Here is a 24,085-nt window from a genome sequence, read left to right as displayed (position 1 = left end):
ATCCTTTGGATGAAAATGTTTGCCCGATTTTCCTATAGTGTGTACGAGCCTTAAATGTATGGCATTTTAAATGATCTTTTTGATCTTCTGACCGTTTTCTGGACTGTAAATCTATTGACAATATGACTGTATATAAAACCATTCCCTGTATGGCCACCAGGGGGTTCAATGAGAATAAAAAGCTTGTCATATCTCACAGTTTCAGGTTACTAACATTCAATAGATACAAAGCATATAAAGAGAAGTACAGAAAATAAAACACATTCAATCAAAGTTAGCAAAAAGTTGAGTAATTAAAAAAAACGAATCAATGGCACAGTAAATACAAGTCATCAAATGACTCACTAGTGTTTTTTATCTTGAGGACTACCTACAATAAACAAAGAAATAAAAGCAAGCTCTTACCTATGACCAGGGACGGCGTCCAGCAGTGACAAGGACTGTCAGGTCAGGAGACATTCCACTTTCTATCAGAGTTCCCGGTAGTCAAAGCAACAGCTCAGCCCCCAGCAGGACAGAGGCGTCTTGCTCTGCCTGGTGTCAACAGAAGAAAAAGGCAGTTCAGATTACCCTCAGGGACGTGTACAATCAATCCTCATTACAGCCCAACCTGTATCCATAAACAGATTTACTGTGCACGCTGCACAGGAAAAGTCAGATCAAGGAAACCTGTCACAAACCTTCCTTCAGGAAAAAACTCATCAAACCGATCAGTAGATCCAAAGTTACAGGTGACTGACATTAAATAGAAACATTGACTTAAAGTGGTTGTAAACCTAAGACATGAAATATGAAGGGAGGAGGAGAGGAGGGAATTTCTCTTTAATGGGTCCAAGAAGATAAATTCCTAAGTTTACCACCTGAAGGACAGATGGGGGGGTGTAACCAAAAGCAGGTGTAGCTTCACAGCGTATGGCTTTTAGGGTCATATCTTTTGTCCTATGCTTTGCAAGTTTGCTATGTTTTAGACAAAATAGGATCTAGGGGTACACAGAGAGAAAATGGGAGTAGAATGAACTCCAAATCATAAGGCCCATTGAGATGTCAGCAGGAGAACAATAAGCCCTGTTGTGATGTCAGCAGAGTAAAATCAATTCCATATCATTGGTGTTTGGGGGGGGGGGGGGGAGGGGAAGGAAAAAATAAGCCCCATTATTGGTGTTGGCAGGAGTAATCAAAGTTCTTTATCATTGGTGTCAGTGGCATATAATAAACCCCATCACTGGTGTCAGTGGGAGTAAAATTAACCCCATCCTGTTGGTATCAGTAAAAGTAACAATTAGCATCGGCCCTCGGTGATGACTTACCTGAATACACAGCCTCTTCTTACTGGAACTATGCTGTGACTGGAGGGGCACATTCAAGCTAGGATAAAATGCCAAGGTTTGTGACAGATTTACTTTAATCATACACCCCTAGTATATTTGGGTCAAACATTAACATTTTGCATATACACTGATTAAGTGAACACTGTACTGTATTAATTCATCCATATGGTCATCCTTACATTCATCTCCTGTAGCCAAGTAAAATAATTCCTATGTATGTGTGCCCTTAGCGGGGGTGATAATATCCACCGGGGCAATTGGTACTGCACAGAGACTTCCTGGCTGATGAAAGGGGTCCCATCTATGTACACCTTATCAGCACATCAGAACTAGCCAGGTATTCTGGTTCTACAGTTAGAAAAAAGTGGAGTACTGGCTGATAAATACCTGCATTTTACTTAACCACGTAAGGACCAGGCCTATTTCTGACATTTTCACAAGTTGAAATCAGTCATTTTTGCTAGAAAATTACTTAGAACCCGCAAAACACACACATATATATATATATATATATATACATACACACACACACACACACACGTACATATATATATATATATATATATATATACACACACACATACATACATACATACATACATACATACATACATATATATATTTTTTAGCAGCAGAGACCCTAGAGAATAAAATAGAGATCATTGCAATACTTTATGTCACACCGTATCTCCGCAACGATCTTACAAACGCAGTTTTTTTTTTTAAATACACTTTTTTTTTTTTTTTTATAAAAAAAAAAAAAAGGAAACAGTAACATTAGCTCAATTTTTTGTATAATGTGAAAGATGTTACGCCAAGTAAATTGATACCCAACATGTCCTGCTTCACAATCGGAATGGCAACAAACTACAGTACTTAAAAATCTCCATAGGCGACACCTTAAACATTTTTACAGGTTACCTGTTTAGAGTTACAGAGATCCTGTGCTAGAATTATTACTCTCACTCTAATGAGTGTAGGTGCGACTTGCATATGCGTTCGCTTCTGCGCGCGAGCTTGGAGGGATGGGGAGCTTAAAAATGTATCACTTTTATTCCTATTAGAAGGAATGTAAACATCCCTTGTAATAGAAATAAGCAGGACAGGTCCTCTTTAACCACTTGCTACCCGCCTGCCGTCAAATGATGGCGGAGCGGTGTAGCTATTGTTCCGGGACAGCGTCATATGACGGCGCACCAGAACAACCTCTCTTGCGCGCCTGTTGCTAGGACACGTGCGACCCCGATCACAGTTAAGAGTCAATGACATGACTCTTTACCCATGTGATCGGCTGTGTCCAATCACAGACGTTCACATGTAAATGAGAAAGTGCCGTTATTCGGCTCATCTCGCCTCACACACTGACAGTGTGAGGCAAGGAGAGCCGATTAGCGGCTCCTCCTCATAGGGGAGACAAGTACAAGTAATCAGGGCACTGATAATCAGTGCCCCAATTACACAAAATGTAAATAAACTGCCAATTACTGCCCACCATCAGTGCCCATAGTGATGCCAGTCAGTGCCTGCTCATCTAGGCACTGATGGGCACCAACTGGCAGCAGTATGGGCACTGATGGTGCTGCCCATCAGTGTCGCCCATCAGTGCTACCCGTCAGTGCCCATCCGTGCCACCCATCAGTGCCGCCTGTCAATGCCCATCAGTGCAGCCCGTCAATGCCACCTCTCAGTGACTATCATTGCGGCATAATAGTACCTCCTCATCAGTGCCACCTCCTCAGTGCCCATCAGTGCAGCCTATCAGTGCAGACTTATCAGCGCACATCAGCGAAGGAGAAAAATTATTTTCAAAATGTACTCACAGAAAATAAGAAAAACTTGTGAGATCTGGGGTAAAAAGACCTCAGATCTCTAATTTACACTAAAAAGCAATAAAAAAACAAAAAAAAAAAAAAAAACTGGATTTTTGTCTTAACGTAAAATCCTTTTCTCTGATGTTCATTGAGGGACACAGCTCCAGATCTTCTTTGACCCTTGTTACGCTGCTCTCCTTAGGAGTAGGACATTGGGTGGAAAAGAGCTAAAATAGTTTTTGTCTACACCCATAGGACAGTCCCAGGAGGTATACTCCCACTTCCTGCTCTAGCGCTTCAGTTTTGTAACAAGCAGTGTCAGGAGACCATAAACCCCAAATCAATAGAGGAGTGGGTGCTGTGTCCGTCAGTGAACATCAGAGAAAAGGATTTTACGGTAAGACAAAAATCCAGTTTCTCTTTCGTTCATTGACGGACACAGCTCCATATCTTCTTTGACCCTTGGGACCTCCCAAAGCATGGTCAACATAAGGGGTGGGAAGAACGCAGCAATAAACATACTTCCCAAAGGCTAAACGTAGCCAATCAGGTAAAACAGGAGCTCAACCAGGAACAACTGGAGCTCACCTGGCAAAAAAGTACACCCTCAAAGAGGACCAATCCTCTCCAAGAGAGGCCTGAAAAACCTTGCGGCATCAACTGATGCCAACACATCTAACCTATAAAATTTTGTGAAAGTGTGCATGGGCGACCAGGTGGCCACCTGCAAACCACTGATGCCAGGTGACGGAAGGCCCAAGAGACACTAAGTGCCCACGTAGAATGCGCCTGAACAGGAATACAGATGATGCTAACCTTTAATACAATAGGCCTGTACCACCGTCTGCCTGATCCATCGGAAATGGTCAACGCAGACCCTGCCAGCACCTTACGGGAACCATCCGTAAGGACAATCAGGGAATCCAATCTTTTAGAAGGACTCAGTCGCCGCCAGGTACACCCCGATTGCCCGAACCCCATCCAAAGAATGTAGAAAGAAAACAAAAGGAAAAAATTTCAGTTTTAAAAAGGAGAAAATGATGGGATCGGGAGCTAGGTCCTTACTCCTGACTAGGCAGAAAAAAACTGAAGAGCTAGAGCAGGAAGTGGGAGTATACACCCCCCCGGGACTGCCCTATGGGCGGAGTCAAACTATTTTAACTCTTTTCCGCCTAGTGTCCTACTCCTAATAAGAGCAGCAGAACAAGGGTCAAAGAAGATCTGGAGCTGTGTCATCAATGAATGAAAGAGAAAAGACATTTTTTTTCCCCCCCAAGAAAGGCCGGATGTGACATTTGACGTTGCTCCAGGCCTCCAAGGGCAAATTTTGCCCTCACTCGACTTCCTGCCCATAGAAGTGATCCGTTGGCGAATCCATCGCTGGGACCATTTTTATGGCAAAGAGGCCATTTAACCACTTTGCCGCTGCTCACTAGCTCGTTATCGTCTGGTGACGTAGACCTATGTCACCAGACATTGCCCTCTCTCGGCGGCGCGCGCTCCCGCTGTATTCAGTCACAGCGGGAGTCGGGCCAGGGGAGGAGCGGCGGCGATCGCCGCTGCTCTTCCCCGATCGTCTGGGAATCAAGTCTGGAGATCTGCCCGCTTGTGTAAACAAAGTGGGCGGATCTCCTAAGTGACAGGCAGGGACAGATTGCAGGGTTCAGCATAGGTGAACCTGCGATCTGTCCCTGTGTCACTCAGTCCCCTCCCCCCACACACGTCAGTAAGCACCAGGCATACATTAACCCCTTGATCACCAAGAAAAATTAACCCCTTCCCTGCCAGTGTCATTTTTACAGTAACAGTGCATATTTATAGCACTGATTACTGTAGTAATGTCACTGGTACCCCCAAAAGTGTCAAAAATATCAGTCAAGGGTCCGATCTGTTCGCCGCAGTCCCGCAAAAATCGCAGATTGCCGCCATTACTCGGAAAAAAAAAAAAAAACACCAAAAAACGACAGAAATCTTTCCCTTAGTTAGTAAACGCAATAACTTTTGCGCAAACCAATCAAAATACGCTTATTGCAATTTTTTTAACAAAAATATGTAGAAGAAAACAAATTGTCCTAAAATGATAAAAAATTTTGATTTTTACATTTTTTTTTGGGGGGGGGGGGGGGATTTCATATAAAAAAATGTGAAAAATATTGTTATTTTTTCAAAATTGTCGCTCTTTTTTTGTTAATAGCACAAAAAGTAAAAATCGCACAGGTGATCAAATACCACCAAAAGAAAGCTCTGTTTGTGGGAAAAAAAGGACAGTACAGCGTCGCATGACCGCGCTGAATCGCAAAAAGGGGCCCAGACGTAAGACAGCAGAATCCTCCGCTGGTAAAGTGGTTAAAAATATACTGGGGCTATGGCAGCTATATAAATTGGATGTAGGCAGCCACATACCAGTATGTTGCTTCGCCTACAGCGGCCGCCAATACACTTTTTTTTGCTGCCACCATCAGGAACCCAGCCCTCAGAAATACCACACAGCTGTAGCTGGAGTTCATGGCTGAAGAAGATCAGCAGCAGCCAAATCAAACAACCTGTGGTGACCTGCATTATTCGGCACCGGATAAAGTCCAGTCCCCACTCGGGTACACAGAAAGACAACTGCTTTCTATGTGCCCCATTCACACCCCAACCCTGGGGCGATGTAGCACTGAATCTTGCATGTACTTAAAAATTAAGTTAAAACCCAACTCCCTTTTTTTTTTCTTGATACAGGGATGGAGACGCCGGGCACTACCTGCTGGGGTCTCACTTAAAGTCCCACCTAGCCTATTGTGTTTAAAAAAACCCAACTCCCTTGCAGCTGGTCTGTGCCTGCACTGCAAGGGTTAATCGCTCCTTTTGTCTAGGAGTGAGGACAAACAGCTTAACTTACCTGATCCCCCCCCCAACACAGTGCTCCCCCCACACTCCAGCGATGGACTCTCCCACAACATCATTAAGTCCTTGCCTATTGACCCTGCTTTGTTCTTGATGACAACAGACTGTTAGAGCGCGGGGGAGGAGCAGGAACAGTGATGCAGTGCTTTCATGTTGTTCATGCCAAATTCTGACCCTACCATCTGAATGCCGCAGCCGAAATGAAGACTCATCAGACCAGGCAATGTTTTTCCAATCTTCTATTGTCCAATTCTGGGGACCCTGTGCAACTTGTAGCCTCAGTTTCCTGTTAGCTGACAGGAGTGGCACCCGGTGTGGTCTTCTGCTGCTGTAGCCCATCTGCTTCAAGGTTGGATGTGCTTTACGTTCAGAGATGGTATTCTGCATACCTTGGTTGTAATGCGTGGTTATTTGACTTAGGCTGGGTTGATGCTTGAAACGGATGCGGCTGACAGCAGGGGTTCAGTGCATCCCTGTTCTCCGTTTCAGGGATGAATCAGGCCCCAATTTTTTAGCTAAATTCGGCCCTGAAACGGAGGCAAAGACACACAGGACCCTTCTGCCATTCGCTCAGCCACAGAGGTGTGCGAACCGAGTCCATGGAGAGCCGGTCACACTCTCCTGTCATGTGAATTGGATGCAGAGAAACCCTCTTCCAATTCACATTAGTGTGAACTAGAGATCGACCGATATTGAAAATTTTGACCAATTCATATCGGTATCAGACGATATTGACCGATATTTTTTTTGCATTTAAATTTTTTTTTTTTGACAGGTACTCTTGTGGAGGGATCTGGGGGTCTAAAAGACCCCAAACCCCTCCTCTGCATTTAAAAGCATTCAAAACCCCAAGTTTGGCTGTTTTGAATGCTGTAATTTTGTTGAATCTGGCGCCAGACAGTACCCGGAAGTGATGTCACTCATGACATCACTTCCGGGTTTTTGCATAGAGACCCAATCAGACTTGAATGCGGCTTTGATTGGGCCTTCGGCGGCTGTGCAGGCTGGTTGCCCGGTGGGACGGGAGACCCAGGCGAGCCACGGAAGGGGGTGAGAGGGGGGGGAGGCGGACGTCCCCTCCCGCTCCTTGTAATGACAGCCGAGTGGCTTTTCAGCCGCATTGGTTGTCATTACAAGACAGTTGGCTCTGGACGCCGGTACTGGGGTGATGCCTCTAGCTGCAGGTATCACTCCGGTACAAGCATTTCCTGAAATACCGGCAATATCGGTAACCTCCGGGGCCGATTCCGATATATCGGGGAAAGTGCAGATCGGCCCTCGATATATCCGCATTGCCAATAATCAGCCGATCCCTAGTGTGAACCCAGCCTCACCAATTTATTTCTATCATCTCCAGTCTGCCCGGTCTCCTCTGACATCAACAAATCATTTTCCTCCACACAACTGCCGCTCACTGGATATTTTCTCACCATTCTCTGTAAACCCCAGAGATGGTTGTGTGTGAAAATCGCAGTAGATCCGCAGTGTATGAAATACTCAGACCAGCCCCGTCCTTCCCCCAACGCCACCTTCAAAACCACTGACATTCCCATTTCTTCCCCATTCTGGTTGGTTTGAACTTCAGCAAGTCATCTTCACCACAGCTAGATGCCTAAATGCATTGATTTGCTGCCCTGTGATTGGCTGATTGGCAATTTGTGTTACCAAGCAATTGAACGGGAGTACCTAATGGTGTGTGTGTGTATAATTATATATATATATATACACACGTATGTATGCATGTGTGTCTATAATACAGAGTGCTTTATCAATGTAAAAGCCATTAGGGGTTTCCATCTCCCATCTCAGAAAGTCCACAGAGCTTCTTGTGGAAGCAGAGAGCCCCTTTATCCCCCCTGTGTTGCCCCTCTCCCTCCATGGATGGATAAGCTCCCCTCCCCCTGCCCTGTGTCTCTTCCTGTATTATCCGTCCATCCTTTGTGTACACACAGGCCTGCACCACCCCGCACACCATCCCTTCACATAGACCTGGACAGGCCGGCACAGTCCACACACAGCGCTCTACAGTCCCCCCAGCCGGTCCTCACTCCCTCCTCCATTACCCCATGACCCCTGACCCCGGGATTACCTGACACACACCGTCTTCCTCCTCTCTCCCTGCCTGCAGGAGATTGCCATGTGCGGAGGGCGGGGCCGACACCTGTCTCCTCCCCCTCGCCGTGCTCTTAGCAACAATAAAGGAGGAAGACATACTCTGTATACGGAGCTCCTAGGGAAGGCTCATGGTTGTCCTTGTCTGTACATAGAACTCCCAGGGAAAGGTTGTTTGTCCCTGTCAGTGCTGCTGAATGATTGGCTCTGCTAAGGGAAGGACTGTGGGAGGGCTGCACACTGGACGTATCGTTATCAGGCGTTTTATGGGCGTTTTTTTTTTTTTTTTTCAGGCAGTTTTTGAGTGTATTTCAGCTCCTAAAACGCTCATTCATTTCTATGGCCCCCTGTTCACATCTGAGCGTTTTGTCTCCAGAAGAAAAACGCCTAAGGCTCCGTTCACATGTTAGCGTATGGATCGCGGGCAGAGCCGCTGCGGACCAGAGATTATTGCAAATCGCGGGACGCCTGTGCGTTGCCCGTTGATTTGCAATAGCCCCCCAAACGCTGAGCGATGTTGCCGCGATTTCCGCCTGCCGAATCGCGGCAACATCGCGCAAACAAAATCGCGGGACGCAATACGCTCCAAAAAAGTACAAGAGCTTCTTTGGAGCGTATTGCGTCCTGCGATTTTTTTTTTGCGCGATGTTACCGCGATTCGGCAGGCGGAAATCGCCGCAACATCGCTCGGCGTTTGGGGGTCTATTGCAAATCAACGGGCAACGCACAGGCGTCCCGCGATTTGCAATAATCTCCGGATCGCGGGCGGAACCGCGGCGGTTCTGCCCGCGATCCAAACGCTGACATGTGAATGCAGCCTAAGCGTATGGATCACGGGCAGAACTGCTGCGGTTCCACCCGCGATCCGGAGACTATTGCAAATCGCGGGACGCCTGTGCGTTGCCCGTTGATTTGCAATAGACCCCCAAACGCCGAGCGATGTTGCCGCGATTTCCGCCTGCCGTATCGCGGCAACATCGCACAAACAAAATCGCGGGACGCAATAAGATCCAAAGAAGCTCTTGTACTTTTTTGGTCGTAATGCGTCCCGCGATTTTTTTTTGCACGATGTTACCGCGATTCGCTCACACCTGAGCGTAGCGTTTTCGCACGTTTTTTACAGCGATTTTTACTGCGATTTTTGTGCAGGCGTTTTTAGATTGAATAGAGACCAATGGAAAACGCCTGTAATCTGCCCAAAAAGAAGCTCATGTACTTTTTTGAGCGTTGGGCGTTTTGCTTACAGCGTCAAAACGCTCAGATGTGAACAGGGGCCATTGAAATGAATAGGATTTGTCTTGTTGGGCGTTTTGAGAGCTGATCATAGAGCAGAAAAACTCCCCAAAAACGCCCCAAAAACACCTTAGGCTCCGTTCACATGTAGGCGTTTTGGGGCGTTTTTGGGGAATTTTTCTGCTCTAGGATCAGCTCTCAAAACGCCCAACAAGACAAATCCTGTTCATTTCAATGGCCCCTGTTCACATCTGAGCGTTTTATCGCCTGAAGAAAAATGCCTGAGGCTCCATTCACACCTGAGCGTATCGTTTTCAGGCATTTTTTGCAGGTGTTTGGAGGAAGGCATTGACATCTAACAAAAATGCTTGGAATCTGCCAAATAAGAAGCGCATGTAGTTTTTTGAGTTTAGTGCCGGTTCACACTTATGCGATGCGGGAATGCTGCAAATTCGCAGCCTGTTCCCGCATCGCAAACGCACCCTTGGCAGTTCACACTGCCATATGCGATACGCTGGGGGTGTCAATGAAATGTTAACGGCACCCCCAGTTTGATCGCATATCGCAGTGCGATCTTTACAGTTTGCACAGGATCGGATCGCACAAGTGTGAACCGCTGTGCGATCCGATCCTGATGCGGCTGCAAAAAAGGGTCCTGTGCGTCTTTGCTGTGGGTGCAGTGCGAATTTAGCCATACAAAGTGTATGGCTAAACTCGCACCGCACAGCCGATCGCATGTAATGAAGGAGCAGTGCGCTCCGATATTACATGCGATCGCCGCAGCCGCACATATGTGAGCCGGCACTTAAGCCTCATGCACACTGGATGTTATCAAAACGCCAGTAGAAAGCTGTAGAAGGAGTGTTTCAACTTTTTTGCAGTAGCATTTTTCAGTGTTTATTTCGCTTTTTTCAGCTATAGCTTTTTTTTAGCAAAACTATACTCCCACAAAAACTTATGGCTCAAAAACGTTGGTAAACGCAGAATAGCCGCAATTTTTTTTTTTTGGCTTTTATCAGAGTTAGCGCAGTTTTGCCAGAAAACGCCCCTGCCAAAAACTGCTGATAACAGCCTGTGTGTGAATGGACACATGGGATAACATGCTGGGGAGTTTACTGACTGTAGAAAAAAACGTCTGACGCCAAAAACAGCCGCTGTAAAAACGCCCCGTGTGCATGAGGCCTAAAGCTGTAGCGTTTTTTTAGCAAAACTACACTCCTACATAATCTTATGGCTATTCGGCGTTTAGCATCGTTTTTTACAGCTAAAAAACACCTCTTAATTGCCGATTCACACAAATGCGATGTCAGATATCGCATGTAATTCGGAGCGCACTGCTCTGCAAATCACATGCGATGTCTGTGCGTTGCAAATTCAGCCATACAGATTGTATGGCTGAATTCACATTGCATTTGGACCAAACTCACACAGGACCCTTTTTTTGGTGCGCACTAGAATGGGTGTTCACACCTATGCGATCCGATTCCTGTCCGAATTGACAGTTCGCACTGCCATATGCGAAGTGATCTGGGGGTGTCGTTAACTTTGTATTGACACCCCCAGTGATTTGCATATAGCAGTGTGAACTGCCTGCGAGTTGGGTGCGATGCGGGAACCCGCAGAGGATTTGCAGGGTTCCCGCATCGCATATGTGTGAACTGGGACTAAAACCCACTAGTTCTGGCTTTTTTTTTCCAGCCAGAAAACGCCCCTGCCAAAAACTGCTGATAACAGCCTATGTGTGCATGGGCACATAGAATAATGCTGGGGATTTTACTGGCCGTAGAGAAAAAACTTCTGACGCCAAAAACAGCCGCTGTAAAAATGTCCAGTGTGCATGAGGCCTTAAGTGGGGTACACACTAGTAGAAAATCTGCTGAAAATTCCCGTCCGAGGTAAAATCGTACGATTTTCGGCTAGTGTGTACACAACTTTCAGCAGCCGATGCCGACATTTTCAACGAAAAAAAATGGAGGGACAAAAACCAAAATTTTTTTCGTCCGTCCCCAGACGACCAATTTTCGTTTAACCACTTTACCGCTGAGTACCGTAGTACTACTGCGGCAAAGTGGCTCGTTATCGTCTGACGACGTAGACCTACGTCGTCAGACTCCTCCCCCTGTAGGCGGCGCTCGCGCGCCGCCGGAGGCGCGCTCCCGCTGTTTTCATTCACAGCGGGAGTCGGGCCAGGGGAGGAGCAGCGGCGATCGCCGCTGCTCTGCCCCGATCGTCGGGGAATCCAGTTTGGAGTTCCGCCTGCCTGTGTAAACAGAGCGGGCGGGTCTCCTAAGTGACAGGGAGTGACAGATCGGAGTGTTCAGCATAGCTGGACATCCGATCTGTCCCTGGCTCACTCAGTCACCTCCCCCTCCACACGTTAGTAAGCACCAGGCATACATTAACCCCTCCCTCTCCAATAAAATTAACCCCTTCCCTGCCAGTGTCATTTTTACAGTAACAGTGCATATATATAGCACTGATTACTGTAGTAATGTCACTGGTACCCCCAAAAGTGTCAAAAATGTCAGTCAAGGGTCCGATCTGTCCGCCGCAATGTCGCAGTCCCGCCAAAAAATCGCAGATCGCCGCCATTACGGGTTAAAAAAAACACCAAAAATGACAGAAATCTTTCCCTTTGTTAGTAAACGCAATAACTTTTGCGCAAACCAATCAAAATACGCTTATTGCGATTTTTTTTACCAAACATGGGTAGCAGAAAACAAATTGGCCAAAAATGTAAAAAAAAATTGGTTTTTACATCTTTTTTGGGGGGAATTTCATATAAAAAAATGTTAAAAATATTGTTATTTTTTCAAAAGAAATGCTATTTTTGTTTATAGCGCAAAAAGTAAAAATCGCACAGGTAATCAAATACCACCAAAAGAAAGCTCTGTTTGTGGGGAAAAAGGGACGTAAATTTCGTTTGGGTACGGCGTCGCACGACCGCGCAATTGTCAGTTAAAGTCGCACAGCGCCAAATCGCAAAAAGTGGCCCAGACGTAAGACAGCAAAATGCTCTAGTGGTAAAGTGGTTAATGTGTATGCAGTACGTCCGTGAAAAATCGGGTACGAAAGACTGCACATGATCTGAAGTTGCTGACAACCCGGAAGTCTAGGAACAAATGTGCCAAAAAAAAGAAAAATCGGACGAGAAATTTCGTGAACATTATCCACTGTCAACTAAAAACGGTTATGACTGCTGAGCAAGAGAGAGAAAAATCGGAGGATATTTCGTCCAATTTTCGTCAAGTGTGTACGGCCCTTTAGGCTCAGCATGTTATCCTATGTGCCCATGCACACATAGGCTGTTATCAGCAATTTTTGGCAGGGGCGTTTTCTGGCTGGAAAAAAAACCCCAGAACTGGTAGGTTTTAACCACTTCAGCTCCGGAAGGTTTTACCCCCTTAATGACCAGGCCATTTTTTGCGATACGGCACTGCGTTGCTTTAACAGTCATGCAACGCTGTACCCAAATAAAATTAATGTCCTGTTTTTTTTCCCACAAATAGAGCTTTCTTTTGGTGGTATTTGATCACCTCTGTGGTTTTTATTTTTTGCGCTATAAACAAAAAAATAGTGACAATTTTGAAAAAAAAAAAAAAAAAAAGCAAAATTTTTTTCTTTCTGCTATAAAACATTTCCAATAAAAAAAATGTAAAAAATCAAATTTCTTTTAGGCCAATTTGTTTTCTGCTACATATTTTTGGTAAAAAAAAATCCCCAAAAAGTGTATTTTATTTGCTTTGCGCAAAAGTTATAGTGTTTACAAACTATGGGATAGATTTATGGACTTTTTATTTATTTTTTATTAGTAATGGTGGCGCTCAGCGATTTTTAGCGGGACTGCAACATTGCGGCGGACAGATCGGACACTTACGGCTCGTTTCCACTGAGCGGTTCGGTACGTTACGCAATTTTTGCCGTTTCCATTGTGAATGGTACCCTAATTCCGAACCGTACCGTACCACTTTTTTGGGACCCTTTCATTGGGGTACCAAGCACATTAGTACCATACCAACAGGGTGGAGCTACACTCTGCAGAGCTTTGATTGGTTGACAGAGAATTGTCGATCACTGCTTTCCGGCTACACCACGCCCATCATGAAAGGGTACTATTGGTGGTGGAAACGCAAGGTGTACCGTTCCAAACCGAACCGTACCGTTCCACTCAGTGGAAACGAGGCATAAGTGACACTTTTTGGTGACCAGTGACACCAATAAAGTGATCAGTGCTAAATAAGATGCACTGTTACTGTATAAATTACACTGGTAGGGAAGGGGTTAATAATGGGGGTGGGGTGATCAAGGGGTTAAGTGTGCTCCTAGGGAGTGTTTACTAACTGTAGGAGAATGGACTGACTGGAGGAAGAGAGAGATCGGTGTTTCTAATTAGTAGGAAGGCAAGATCTCTCGATTCCTGTCTGACAAAACAGCCGTCTGCCTTGTTTACATTCTGTCAGTCTCCTTGTTGGTTGCGGTAGGCCGGCAGCGAACGTGGCTGCCGGACTCGCGGACTGGCTCCCACTGTGTCTAATCAATAGGAGCGCACGCCCCCTAGAGGCTTAAAGGGAAATGACGTATATATAGGTGATTTTGCACTTAAGGGTCGCCCTGCCGCAATCCAATTTCTAAATTGCGGCATTTGTAAATTTCAAATGCCAATATAGAGAATTAATAGTGACAAAAAAAAGTTTAACTAATCATTTGTTTATATAATTCTCCTTTAACCACCTAAGCCCTGGAAGGTTTTACCAGGCCATCTTTTGCGATACGGCACTGTGTTACTTTAATGGACAATTGCGCGGTCGTGCGACGCTGTACTCAAATAAAATTGATGTCCTTTTTTCCCCACAAATAGAGCTTTCTTTTGGTGGTATTTGATCACCTCTGCGGTTTAATTTTTTAAAACTAGGGATAGGCCGATATATCGAGGGCCGATATGCACTTTTCCCAATATTGCAGATATTTTTGTGACGTCATTCTGCCTTCTTAGGCCGCCTCCCTCGCCTTGGACAGCTTTATCTGGAGTCTGGACTAGTCTCACGGGAGTGTATCACAGCCATACACCCACCCACAGCAGCCCAGTGCCAGCCAGCCACCCACATCCACAGGCCCTGTACCAGCCATCCACAGGCCTTGTACCAGCCAGCCAACCACAGGCACTTTACCAGCGAGCCAGCCAGCCACCCACCACCGGGTGCCAGCCAGACAGCCAGCCACCCACCACAGGATGACAGCCAGACAGCCACCCACCCACCACAGGGTGCCAGACAGCCAGTCACCCACAGACAGGTTTCCAGACAGCCAGCCACCCACAGACAGGGTGCCAGACAGCCAGCCACCCACAGACAGGGTGCCAGACAGCCAGCCACCCACAGACAGGGTGCCAGATAGCCAGCCACCCACCAAGGGGTGCCAGACAGACAGCCACGCACCACAGGTTGCCAGACAGCCAGCCACCCACAGACAGGATGCCAGACAGCCAGCCAGCCACAGGCACTGTACCAGCCAGCCGCCCACAGGCCCTGTACCAGCCACCCATCCACCACAGGGGGCCAGAAAGCCAGCCATTAAGCATTAAACAAAAATTAACATGTTTAGTACCAGATTTGTGTCAAAAATTGTCCTTATTTTTAAAAACTTTAAATGTACAAAATATCGGCCGATACCGATACCTTGTGACCAAAATATCGGTATCGGCCCTGAAAAAACCATATCGGTCTATTCCTACTATAAACAAAAAAAGGCCGACAATTTTGAACAATAAAACAATATTTTTTACTTTATGCTATAAAACATTCCCAATAAATAAAATGTAAAAAATCTAATTTATGCATCAATTTAGGCCTATATTTATTCTGATACATATTTTTGGTAAAAAAAAAAAATGCCAATGAGTAAATATTGATTGGTTTGCACAAACGTTATAGCGTCTACAAACTATGGGATATTTTTATGGAAGTTTATTTCTTTATTTTTTTTACTTGTAATGGCGATCAGCGGTTTTAGTGGCACTGCAACTTTGCAGCGGACAAATTGGACATCTAACTGACACTTTTTTGGGGACCAGTGACACCAATACAGTGATCAGTGCTAACAAAAGCACTGTCGCTGTACTAATGACACTGGCAGGGGAGGGATTAACATCAGGGGCGATCAAAGGGTTAAGTGTGCTCCTAGGGAGTGTTTTCTAACTGTGTGGGGGGTGGCCTAACTGGAGAAAGACAGTGATCTGTGTTCCTGCTTAGCAGAAATACAAGATCTCCATCTTCCTCTCTGACAGAACGGCGGTCTGCCTTGTTTACATAGGCAGACTGACGTTCTGCCTCTCCTGTGAATGACTGGTTGTCCACGGGACTCGCCGATTGGCTCCCACTGTGTCCAATCACAGTGGGAGCGATTTCCAGACGGCGCACGCCCCAGATCCTTTGATTTTGCGCAGGAAGGCCGCCCTGCCACAGTATTTCTGTTTGGGGCCATCCTCAAGTGGTTTAAGAGACGTGGCAGGGGGTGTGTCCTATGCTACACACTTTTGCCAATAGGTGTTCCCCGTTCCCATTTCAAAAAGTTGGGAGATATGGTAAATCTAAAATATAAAGGAGATCAGATTAAGATCATCTCTAGGCCCCTGATGAAATCCATTTGTGTGACAAAACGTATTGGGAGGGACTTCTCTACTTCACTTCCAGCAGCTGGAACAAATGGTTACTCTCCATTGGGCTGGGAAAGTAAGGAAGGAATTCTACCTTCTAGTTATCATAAAGTGACTGTGCCCTGGTTTGTTGGTCCTGGAGGTCTGTGAATAAAAGAGTTGACATAAAGGGGAACACCAGATAAATGAATATAAATCACCTGGAGACCCACTTATCAAGACAGAACCTCACCCAAAAAGGAGAAGTTCCACTTTTCTTTCTCCTCCCCTACATTTGGCACTTTTTTTGGGGGGGGGGGGGGGGTGAGTATCTGATTTTAAAAGTATCATGCTCCACTACTTCCGATCAGATCGCTGCAGTGATTTGAGCCGTAGTTCTCCCCCTCCTTATTAAAAAAGAATAGCGCGCAAATGCAAAATAAATAACTACCAAATCTGAAGACAATCCATAAATAAAAATGGGGGTTTGGTCCCACCATATGGCCATATCGTGCTCAAGCCCACTACTGCGTCAAAGTACCCCATTATCAGTGGGTCCTACACTATCCATGTCTTCAGATTTGGTAGTTATTTCTTTTGCATTTGCGCGCTATTCTTTTTTAATATACATGTCTTTTGGTTCATAGCTGCAGCAGCTTTAGAAATACATGGGTATGCTCCCCCAAATTTTTTGCCTGTTTATTATGTATTCGGTCTGACCAGACTATCGAGGTTGAGCAACCCTCCCCACCCCCCACACACACCTGTACTCCATCAGTGTCCACCATCAAGTGGATATAGGAGGAGTCCCCTGTAGTGCATTTGCACATCCTTCCCAGCAAGGAGTATTATCTCCAAGGGTTAGAAGGGCTGGATTCATCTCTTTTTCATGGATAGTGTAGGACCCACTGATAATGGGGTACTTTGACGCAGTAGTGGGCTTGAGCACGATATGGCCATGTGGTGGGACCAAACCCCCATTTTTATTTATGGATTGTCTTCAGATTTGGTAGTTATTTCTTTTGCATTTGCGCGCTATTCTTTTTTAATATACATCTCCCCCTCCTTACCCTGAAGCCTTCTGAGACTCATCACAGGTCCCAGAAGATTGCAGGACCAGATCAGATCAGAAAGCTCAGCACAACTTGCGCATGCACAGTTGGAAGCTGGTTTCCTGTAGTGAAGATGCCGGCATTTGTAACCGAAGCCGACTGAAAAATTGGCTTGGGTGGGGACATCAGTGGATCCAGGGACAGGTACATTTCTTTATATTAAAAGTCAGCAGCAACAGTATTTGTAGCTGCTGACTTTTGATTTTTTTTGGGGGGACCCTGGAGCTCCTCTTTATTTTAAAGTGGTTGTAAACCTTAGACATGAAATAGGAACAAAGCATATCCCTCTATAGTGTTTGCTTGTTTCAATTAGGAGCATTAAGTGTTCTTTCTGTCTGCTGCCTTGTTACTCTTTTAGCAATCATTACTTCTGACAAGTTTTCTGACACCAAGAGAAATAGGGTGACGGGAGGGAGCTACAGCACACAGAATGTAAATGACAGCCTCAGCTCTGTTCCTGTGTGCGTGTGTGTGAGGGGGGGGGGGGGGGGGGGAGTGTCCCCTTCCGTCCAATCAGCTCTCAGTGTGTAACTTCAACTCCCCCCCCCCCTTTTTTCTGACAGCTCAGACAAGCTTTACAAATTCTGGACTTTAAACACATGTATAGAAGAGAAGACTGCAGATAAACAGGTACACCGTATGTAGTAGTATTTGTTTCATCTCTGTGTATCACCTGAGGCCAGTCACTTCACTGGGTATATATAAGGGTTTACAACCACTTTTAGGCCCCTTTCACACACTCCGTCCGTTGGACGGACTCCGTTTTTCTCAGTGGGGGATTGATCCGCTGATCCCCCGCTGAGCAGGAGGATGACAGCTGTGTCTCCGCGCTGTTATATTTCTACTAGTTTTTAAATTTTTAGAATTTTGTCTTTTGCTAAGTAAATCGAGCACTAGTGCTTTTTTCATAGTCACCCGGCACATTTTTGTGCTCATATATTTTTTAATAATGTATTATGGATCATGTAAAATGAATTTTCTTTGTGAGCACATGATTTGCGGATTTACTCATGAGCCTATGGTTCTTCTTATGTATGAGGTAGTCTTCTTTCCTTTGTACCCATATATAGAGAATTTTTTAATTTTATTCCCTCTCCTAGTTCTGTTGCATAGACAACAGGGCTCCGATATAAGTCATGTTTTAATGCATCTATCGTGGATGACGTATATATATTTGAAGTGTATTACTGTTTGTTAAATGTTGTTTTTACATGAATAAGCCCCAGCACAAAAAATCCATTGTATTATTTAAAGTATTGCGCGTACTCTCCAGAATGCTGGCTGTGCAGCTGGTTTTGCAGAGTATTGTGCCGCCCCTTGTCTTGATTTCCATGTTAAGTGATTGTAGACTACTGCACTTAAACCTGACACCAGGTGGCAGTCACTTACGCTTGAGGAAGGAGCCGAGTGCGCATGCTCCGAAACGCGTTGCTTCATTTCCGGGAGCCTGCGTTCCACTTGCGGCTTCCGGGGGAACCAACTCCCCGACCAGCTTCCCGTGACGTCACCTCCGGACCGGTGGACGGCCGGATCGTGCGCTGGAGACGCTGCTACACGGACTGGAGCTTACCAATGTGTAAGTGATTATGTATGTTGTGCAATAATACAAACAAACTGAATATCCGCGCTACCAGTGTAAGCAGCTGTCATAAACCACGGTGTGATCAGAAAAATGAAATATAAAATACAGCGCTGAAAATGAAATCCTATGCATATATAGAAAAGTAAATACAATCGAAAATAACGATAAAATTCCGGAACAGTCCAATCCACCCATGCATCATGGCAAGTGAAGAGATCCGTCTAATAGGTGCTTGGAAAAAGTGAGAACCTCCACCACATGTATAGTGACCAATTGGCCTCTTACCGAATACAGGTGACCAATGCTCTCACAAAGGTCAACAACGCTTTTGCTCAAGGCAGGACGACCAGATTCCCAAAATGATGACAGAAGCTCCTAGATTTCATGGATCTCCTGTGCAATAAACCTTTTTGGCTAACTACAGTGGCGCCTGTTTTTCTCTTCACTTCTGCCAGCGGATTCTTCTGAGTTTTCCTGTCATTGCTGCCTTGTATCCAGCCACCTGGGACAGTCCCTAATAAGAATTTGGAGCATCCCCTGCGCCCCTCTTACAGCGGTGGACTCCTTGCTTTCTTACTTAGTCAGAAGCGCCCAACAACCACTTTCTCTATACATCTCTATGGGGGAAATCGGATGGGAACAGATCGTCGGTCTGTTCTCATCCGAACCCATCCGATCCCATCCGCTGGACGGATGGAAAATAGGGTTTCCATCCGTCCAGATTTGACGGATCGGGTCGGATGTCAGCGGACATGTCTCCGCTGACATCCGATGCCCCATAGGGATGCATGGGGGGACCGTTCAAATCCGCTAAAAAAACGGACAGGTGGATCTGAACGGTCCGCCTGTGTGAAAGAGCCCTAAGGGGTCCAATAATATTAGTGAGTGTGTGCCGGGCCGCTGATAGGGGGGGACCACCAGCCCTATTGTAGGGGGCCCGAGCACACAGGGGGGCCCACACAGAGAGGGGGATTAGTGATGGACAACAATTACAGAAATCTTCCTTCAGCACCTGAATCTGATCTGTCCCTCTCCCTGCTATCAGCTTTTATCTGTTGAGAAAGAGACAGTTGTCCCTCACTAATCCCCCTCCCTTGTGTGGCCCCCCCTCCCAGCACTTATCTCTGCTCAGGAGTTTATTTGTAACTTTGTTTCTCTCTCTCTGTCTCTCTGATCACTGAGCTCCAACTGCCCAGCCTGTATATTTTTCTCATCTCATATCATCTTCTTTTTTTATTTAAAATCGTTTTTTTTTTTTAGATTTAGCAGGAATTATGCGAGTTATGTTATATTTTTATGTTATATTTGTGTCTTAGGCCCCATGCACACGGGGCGTTAGAAAAAACGTACGTCAAAGTTAGTTCTGACGCCGGAAAAAGCAGCTGTAAAAACGTGCTTTCAGTAGCTTTTTCCATTGGCGTTATTGCACGTTTTGCCACGTTGCTTTTAGCAGCGTTTTTTTTTCTTCCATTCAAAATCAATGGTTCCCTATGGGAGCCTATTGATTTGAATGGAGGTCGCACCGCAACACCGCAAGTCGGATCCGACTTGCGGGGCGACTTGCGCTGTGAGAATCTTGAGGGGGAACTCCACGCCAAAATGGGAAAAAAACGGCCTGGGGGTCCCCCCCAGGGTTCCAAACCAGGCCCTTCGGGTCTGTTATGGAATTTGAGGGTAGCCCCATGCCGAAAAAACGGCATGGGGTTCCCCCCAAAATCCATACCAAACCCTTATCCGAGCATGCAGCCCGGCAGGCCAGGAAAGGGGAGGGGACGAGCGAGCGGCCCCACCCCCCCTGGACCACACCAGGCCACATGCCCTCAACATGGGGGGGTGTTGGTGCTTTGGGGCAGGGGGAGCTCTGCACCCCCCACCTCAAAGCACCTTGCCCCCATGTTGATGAGGACAAGGGCCTCATCCCCACAACCCTGGCCGGTGGTTGTGGGGGTCTGCGGGCAGGGGGCTCATCGGAATCTGGAAGCCCCCTTTAACAAGGGGGCACCCCAGATCCCGGACCCCCTCCCTATGTGAATGGGTATGGGGTACACTGTACCCCTACCCATTCACCCCATAAAAGGCAGTGTATGGAAATAACGACAAGAGACGTTTTGGAAAGTTTATTAAAAATCTTCATCCGACTCTTCTTGTCTTCTCCTCTCCGGGGTCTTCTCCGGGGTCTTCTGCTCTTTTGCTGTCCGCCCTTCTTGTCTTCTCCTCTCCGGGGTCTTCTGCTCTTTTGCTGTCCCCCTCTTCTTGTGTTCTTGTCTCCGGGGTCTTCTGCTGTCCCCTCTTCTGCTGTCCTCTCTTCTTTTCTTCTCCTCTCCGGTCTTCTGCTCTTTTGCTGTCGGCTGTCGGCTGTCGGCTGTCTTCTTCCTCCGGTCCTCCGACGACGACGTCTCCGCTGATTATGCCTATCTCCGGTCTCTTCAGCTTATTATATAGCCATTAGGGGCGTGGCCCCGATGACGTCATCTGGAGACCCCGCCCCCTCATGTCACATATGACGTCATATGTGACATGAGGGGGCGGGGCCTCCAGATGACGTCATCGGGGCCACGCCCCTAATGGCTATATAATAAGCTGAAGAGACCGGAGATAGGCATAATCAGCGGAGACGTCGTCGGAGGAGGACCGGAGGAAGAAGACAGCCGACAGCCGACAGCAAAAGAGCAGAAGACCGGAGAGGAGAAGAAAAGAAGAGAGGACAGCAGAAGAGGGGACAGCAGAAGACCCCGGAGACAAGAACACAAGAAGAGGGGGACAGCAAAAGAGCAGAAGACCCCGGAGAGGAGAAGACAAGAAGGGCGGACAGCAAAAGAGCAGAAGACCCCGGAGAAGACCCCGGAGAGGAGAAGACAAGAAGAGTCGGATGAAGATTTTTAATAAACTTTCCAAAACGTCTCTTGTCGTTATTTCCATACACTGCCTTTTATGGGGTGAATGGGTAGGGGTACAGTGTACCCCATACCCATTCACATAGGGAGGGGGTCCGGGATCTGGGGTGCCCCCTTGTTAAAGGGGGCTTCCAGATTCCGATGAGCCCCCTGCCCGCAGACCCCCACAACCACCGGCCAGGGTTGTGGGGATGAGGCCCTTGTCCTCATCAACATGGGGGCAAGGTGCTTTGAGGTGGGGGGTGCAGAGCTCCCCCTGCCCCAAAGCACCAACACCCCCCCATGTTGAGGGCATGTGGCCTGGTGTGGTCCAGGGGGGGTGGGGCCGCTCGCTCGTCCCCTCCCCTTTCCTGGCCTGCCGGGCTGCATGCTCGGATAAGGGTTTGGTATGGATTTTGGGGGGAACCCCATGCCGTTTTTTCGGCATGGGGCTACCCTCAAATTCCATAACAGACCCGAAGGGCCTGGTTTGGAACCCTGGGGGGGACCCCACGCCGTTTTTTTCCCATTTTGGCGTGGCGTTCCCCCTCAAGATTCCCACAGCGCAAGTCACCCCGCAAGTCGGATCCGACTTGCGGTGTTGCGGTGCGACCTCCATTCAAATCAATAGGATCCCATAGGGAACCATTGATTTTGAATGGAAGAAAAAAAAACGTATAACGTGGCTTAACGCACGTTAAGCAACGTTATAGCAAAGTTATTCAGCTTTTAGCAGCGTCAGGCGTTTTTAACGCTGTAACGCTGGTCCTCAGAACGCGCAGGTGGTGGGTTCTTGTTGCAGCCTAAAAACGTCTAAGCCACTTACAGCTCAAAAACGTCTGAGTGTGCATGAGGCCATAGAATAACATGGAGGGGCGTTTTTAGGCTGCAAAAAGAAAACGCCTGACGCTGCTTACAGCGGCGTTAAAAACGTCCCGTGTGCATGGGGCCTAATAATAGTGATTTTGTTGTAATTTTAGCTAAATATATCTTTAATATTTTCTTGAGGGGGCCCTGCCATGTAGTCTGTATGGGGCCCCGCGATTTCTAACAGCAGCCCTGTGGTGGAATGGGTGGGGGTGCACAAGCAAGGAGTTGGATCTTGGCATTGACACATAAGGGACTATATTGATGGACTTTCAATAGTCTCCGTGTTTAAAAGGAGGAGGTGCACTATAGTGTTTAGAAAAGTACTGACAAAATATGTTTTGATCACTTGATCACATATTTCTTTATTATATCACAGCTTATCTTTGATTATTTTTGATGATGAAAATTATTATTCTGACCACTGTTAAATTATAAATTCATTGTCACTAGATTATTATATGTATTTGGACTTTTGATATATGGTGTACACAGCTGCCTGATGCAAGTGCCATACACTATTGGAGGTCGGCCATTTTGTCGGTTGGAAACAAGCCTATGCCATATTGTGATATGCTTATATTTTAAAGGAAAAATGTGAGTACCCTGTTTGTCTTTTATACTTTTTAATAAACTTATATGCGATGTTTGCGCAATGATCGCTTCCTTATATTTTTTTGGAATGAGTATGGTGAATATCGCTGGATCCATTGATCGTACAGCAGCACAAGCCTTGATGTCTGTTTAATACACACTTGTGGTAAGAGGCTGTGTGTTTCTTTCCCCTTGGTGCTAATCCTCACTTTACAGTGTTTGACCTTATTTCACTGAGGGATTATTTCTATACTCTATATATTATCTCTTGTCTGTAACGAAGACATATATAAGATATTTGCGCAATGATCGTTATTTTTTATTTTTTAAATATATCACACAGTTGGAGTCGGTGGGATCCTTATTGCCAGAACTGGTGACCCATCAATAATACTTTTGTTTGGACGCCTGGTTTATTACTCTCATCTAGTAAGAGGCTGCTCTTTGTGGCTCCTTTTTTTGTGGTGGATCCTTCTGAAGTTTTGCCACAGTGTTCATCATATCTCACTGGAGGGCTTTGTTTATGTTGCAACTTTTGAGCGCTGCTGTTTTCATTTTCTATTTTGTATTTGTTCATTGCCAATGGGATATTGTGCTAGCAGCTCATACTCATATTAGTTCATAGATCTGTCTCCTAGCGCAATATTTTGTATTTTATAGCCAATAAACAAATAAAAAAAAAAATCGAATTTCTTCATAAATAGATACTGGAATTTTTATTTTTACATACTTGTAATGACGGTGATTAGCGACATTTAGTGGGAATGTGATAGCGTGGCAGATAATCTGACACTAACTGACACCGACATCACCAGTGAAACTAATACAGTGATCAGTGATTTCTAGATTGTAAGCTCTAACGAGCAGGGCCCTCTGATTCCTCCTGTATTGAATTGTATTGTAACTGTACTGTCTTCCCCCACACTGTAAAGCGCTGCGCAAACTGTTGGCGCTATATAAATCCTGTATAATAATAATAATACTATACATTGTCACTGTACTAATAACATTGGCTGGGAAGGGGTTAATATCTCCCGTTAATCAAGGGGTTAT

General features: G+C 46.1%; 1 protein-coding gene across 4 annotated transcripts in view; it reads right to left on the bottom strand.

The window, feature by feature from the left end:
• PTPDC1 (protein tyrosine phosphatase domain containing 1) overlaps positions 1 to 8,319 on the bottom strand; it is a gene marked incomplete at its 5' end in the record, with an annotated part of 164,202 nt that extends 155,883 nt beyond the window's left edge. For all 4 annotated transcript variants that reach the window (XR_014225608.1, XR_014225609.1, XR_014225610.1 and 1 more), the window contains 2 exons: positions 406 to 534; positions 8,118 to 8,319. The remainder of the gene's footprint in view (positions 1 to 405; positions 535 to 8,117) is intronic.
• Between the last annotated feature and the right edge of the window lie 15,766 nt (positions 8,320 to 24,085).

The sequence above is a fragment of the Pelophylax lessonae genome (genome assembly GCF_965119305.1).
Source record: "Pelophylax lessonae genome assembly, chromosome: 8".
Lineage (NCBI taxonomy): Eukaryota > Metazoa > Chordata > Amphibia > Anura > Ranidae > Pelophylax > Pelophylax lessonae.
The sequence above is the reverse complement of the archived record's forward strand: the minus strand, read 5'-3'. Positions and strand labels throughout refer to the sequence as shown.